General features: G+C 37.3%; 1 long non-coding RNA gene across 2 annotated transcripts in view; it reads right to left on the bottom strand.

Annotated features, from left to right (window-relative positions):
* LOC128805883 (uncharacterized) overlaps positions 1–4,724 on the bottom strand; it is a 52,114-nt gene that overhangs the window by 47,096 nt on the left and 294 nt on the right. The window contains exon 2 of one of the 2 annotated variants that reach the window (XR_008436625.1): positions 1,671–2,852. This is a non-coding gene — a long non-coding RNA (uncharacterized LOC128805883). Of the gene's footprint in view, positions 1–259; positions 2,853–4,724 lie in introns of both variants that reach the window. The other variant, XR_008436624.1, reaches the window with a different exon arrangement.

A 4,724-nucleotide genomic window follows, 5' to 3' on the forward strand; every position in this document is an offset into this window, starting at 1 on the left:
AATGTTTTGGAAGTGGCAGACATGAAGACTGAGAGTGAAACCTGAGAAAAACTTCTGTTATTCTTCTTGCTGGCCTACTTGTGTTTAACCAGAGAGGAAAAGAATTGATATAAGAAACAGGAACTAGCCCCAGCTGCTGTCTGTCTTTCCCATGAATACCTAAAACTCTTGAGCTTTTTGTGAAAGTCTCCCTCACATTTTCATTTTGTCCAGCCTTAACACAGCCTGAATTTTTTTCCCAGCAGATGTTAAAACCAACCTTTTGCGTGCAAGAAGTTTTGCTTTGATGATTCATTATAGTCTGAAAAAAAGTTCCAAATCAGCTGTTAGATAAGAAAAGAGTAAAGCAGTGTTTGGAGAATATAACTGACAGAATAATAACCTGGCTGATTACAAGGTCAGGTGCTGGTGTTTCACTTAATAAGCTAAATATTCACAATCTCTTTTTGACTTAGGTAGATGTATAGATGCATCTTTTCTTTCTCAATGAACTTTTCATCCTTTTACTGACATTAGTTCTTCTTTTTATTCAATTAACCCAGAAAGAAAGCTTCTGGCAGGGGGAGTCAGCTGTTGTCTGCTGAAAAGAGACATACAAATCTTGTCACATAGCTTTTATTTCTATGGTCAGGAACCCTCAGGCCTACTATTAAGGCAACTTAGGCTTGTGTGGAACTTTGCTGTCTCCTGCACACTCTGAAATAAGATTACATGATGGAGAGGATCAATTTACTGAGAACATTTAAGCTCAGAATATTAAGCTTTTTGTGCAATCACATCTCCTCTCTAGCTGTGTGGCAGAAAAGCTAGCCACAAGATCCTTGACAAATTAGATATTACCACATCTAACTGTGTATATTTAAGCTTATCAAACTGAATCGTTGCATTGTGACTGTGCTCTTACACAGACAAGGACTCCATTTAATAAATGCAGTGCCATTTAATAGTAATTAATCACTCAACTAAAATGTCACATTAAGGTCAAAGAGACCAGGAGACAAAAAAGAAGAGAACATTAAATTCAGCTGACAAACATAGGAAAAGAGAATATAGAGCCAAAGAAAGTTCTGGGACATTGGCACTGGTAAAACATTTAATCCAAACTTCTTTACTTTCTGTTCAGTTCAGAAATAATCACATTCACTTGGTTCAAAGCAAGGTCATTTTTGTAACTTTAAAATGAAATTTCCTCATTGCGTGTACAGTGACAGCCCATTGCAAGCTTGGAATTGTTGGTGCATTTTACAGATGTTGTGTTCTCAGTATTTGCTGTTTCCTCCCTCCCTGTTTCTCTCCTTGTTTCTTTGCTATTATGACATTCTTCATTTGTGTGGAATTTTCCTTAATATGTCCTGAATGCAAGCATTCTAGAAAGTCTGAAATTTTTGGAGTTTGCAATGCAGAATTTGATTTCACATTACTACTGTGTAGTGCTTTAGCTTTTGTTGTGGTTTAATCATTCAACAGCAACAAAACCAAAAAGAAGTCATTCAGTTAAATAAGAGGACTATTTGTGTTCGATGTTTCTATAAACAGAAACTCTATATAGGAAGCTCTGTTTCAGAGGAAGTATATTTGCCATCTGCAGAAGCAAATAATATGGAATTCCTTATTCTAAAAGTGGGATATTGCAGAAAAGGAACAACTCCATTGTTAATTCCACTTTTAACAATTGTGTTAATCAATTTCAATGTAAGTGTATGAACAGGTTTATACATGTGGCCCAATGTGTATATGCTTGCATTATTTCTCAGTGTCCTTTTTATTTTCCTTTCTTTTATAGAACATAGAAGCAAGCAATCACTATCTGCTTTTAAAACACGTATTTTGAGAGGCTAAATATACTGGTTTCTGTCCATGAAGAAATGAACTTGTAAAATACAGTCAATGATGAAAATATGTTATTGTCAGTGGACGTTACAAAATTCAGACAAATGGCTTCTAAATAGACTTGTTTTTTAAAGCATCTATCATTTCTCCTTCCTGTTTCAGAGTTCTCAGTTTTATGTCCAAGGATTTTTGTATTAGCATTGTGAAAAGGAATAATTCCTCAAAAATTACTCTACATTTGGCAAGATCTGTCTTTATAACTTCTGCGTCAGTCCAAAGAATTTTGGCATCTCCAGAGGTTAAATATTATCTTTCAAAATTGTGTAATTCTGGCTTTGTCAGGAAATGTCTCCATTTTCTATAATAACCTTTTCTTTTCTTACCTTTAAAGTCAAAGAGGTCACATATGAATGATCAAACTCATAATATTGAAATGTTTGGCACAAATTTCTCATGCTTAGATGCATGGTAAATATTAACTTGGTACTGGTCCTGGCTCTGACACATCCAGAGAGACATTTTCCTGTGTGAAGTGAAATCACAGTTTGTGGTGCTGGTTATCATGCATTGACGCACATTTTAGTTTTTAATGAAGGTTTTGATGATGCAAAATTCAAGAGTTCTGATGTAGTATCTGAATTACCTTTGCAGGCTTTGTAGATGAAAAATTACCATTCTCTATCAGTTGTCTACATTTGTGCTGATTTCTGGAAGAACAGAGTTCACTGTATTTCCTCAGAGCTTCTGGGACAATCCTATAGACATGACCTTATTTCTTACACAGCTCTGACAGTCCTTCAAGAAAAGCATGTTTGACGGTATAGGTTGAAATATTATCTTGTTTATTTCATAAGCCAGTGGTTTCCAAACTGTGGTCTGTATTCCAACCTAGAGGGCCGTCTTTAGTAGAGCTTGGCTGGTCTGTGGTCTGCAGCAGATCCTGTGGTTAGCTGGGCTTCCATTAAGAAGAAAGTTTTCTGGCTAGTAGCACAGCCTCTTCCAAAATGTGTGATCCATAGCTCCTGGAACACAACAGGGTCCTACACTAGACTTTTGGTATCATAGGCAGATTTTTTTTCCAAACCCAGTTTGTGGTGTGTTTGAACAAAGTAACAGCTGGCCACACAGCAATTGGTAGCTGTAGTAGGAGGTGCCTTTTTAAGGCTATTTTCAGCAGCTAGAGAAAAGCCAGTCATTTTTATAAGTACAATACAGAGCTCATGGCAGAGGGAGTTTGGAAACTTTTAAACTAAAGTAAAACATTCACCAACATTTCCAACTTTCTGTTCTGGTTCAGTTGTTTTCTTTCATTAGCATCCCTATAATAGCACTCCACCTCCACTTGTGTCTTGCATTCATCCTTTCATACACTCTGACTTTGGCCCTTTTCTTTTTCTTTGACTTCAACATTGGTTTCTGCCTTCAGTTCCCTTCTCACCCTCTTTCCTGCCCTCTCTCAACTTTGCAACTCCTATAAACTTGCTACATTTCCAAATATGCCTCCTATTTGTCCTGGCTGTGCAGGCCACTACTTTTACTCCATTCCCTCTCTGTCTGGAGTGCACTGAGAGTGGAAGGGCTTTGGTCTCATCTCTGTCCTTTCCAGAGACTGCTCTCTTGCTATCTGTTGCTTCAAAAAACTCCTTGTTCAGCTCCTTGTAGCTCTAGATTGAAACATGCTCTTCTGACAGACTTCTTGGGGACAAACTAATTCTTGTATGTACACTCCGAGCATGTGCAGTATGAGCTTGTGAGAAGACTTTTGGTTAAATATAGGTGCAAGTATGGTTGCTGTTGCTTTGGTAACCTTGTCAAAGTACACTGCTAAACAAACAAGTACACAAAGAAGAGAATATCTTTCTTTATATCCCAGGTATTTGAAACACACTTAGAAAATGTTTCTTTGTGAAAAAAGAATCAGTAAGCAAAACTTTCATTATAAAATGTACATGTTTTTTGCCAAAAGGTTTGGTTCCAATGTATGTAATATTGTTCAGTGTGTACATTTGCATTTTTTTGCACAATGGTATGTGTGCAACACTATGTCTTCACTTTCCACCTGTGATTTGCTTATGTTCAGCACATTATTTTCCATGGAGTTGTTGCCAGAAGATGGGGCTTTCAAAACCCAAAGAAATATGGAGTAGTTTTCTGTCTAAATGAGTTTGACTCACTACAGCTAAAGGACAGGGAAAAATGAACACTTTTAAAATAAATTCAGTTTTAGTTACAAAAAACTCCACAAGTCTTGTCTTATGTCTTTCAAACCTACCTGCATTTGACACTCCTTTTAATAGTGACATAAACTCACCATTACAGTGGCCTCACTTTAAACTCCTAAGATATTATTTGCTGAAGCAGATCTCAAGGGAGAAATAAATCACTGATCTAAATGCTAATCTCACCTTCACCAACTGTTTGCATGAGGTATATGTCAGTGTAGTCCCATATCTACTAAAAACTGGGGGCTCTCCTGTCCAAACTCATAGCCTCTATATGAGCAAGGCCCAGTTTAAATGGGTTTTGTTTTATTAGCTGAACTTAATGCAAATATAATTGTGACACAATGAACTGGGACAAATACTTTTAAAATCTCTACACACACAGCAAGCTATGTATAACACAGGGAAAGAAATCTGCTGGCTTGCAAGGGGGGGATGAATATGCCCTTGATGCTGTCCTCTTCTGAGCCCTGGGGGATACTGCTGCCTTTGAAAGGATTGCTCCCATGATGAGGCTCACAGGGAGTCAAAGCAAACACTGCATTACATATACATATATATGCAAAGGCTGTACATTCTGGTCACAAAACAGAGGAAGCAGGCTGTGCTGATGAAGTCCCTTTTTTTCAAAAATACTTGCCTGCTTCCTGAGCAATGCCATAAGGAGCTTAC

The sequence above is a fragment of the Vidua macroura genome, chromosome 4 (genome assembly GCF_024509145.1).
Source record: "Vidua macroura isolate BioBank_ID:100142 chromosome 4, ASM2450914v1, whole genome shotgun sequence".
NCBI classification, from domain to species: domain Eukaryota; kingdom Metazoa; phylum Chordata; class Aves; order Passeriformes; family Viduidae; genus Vidua; species Vidua macroura.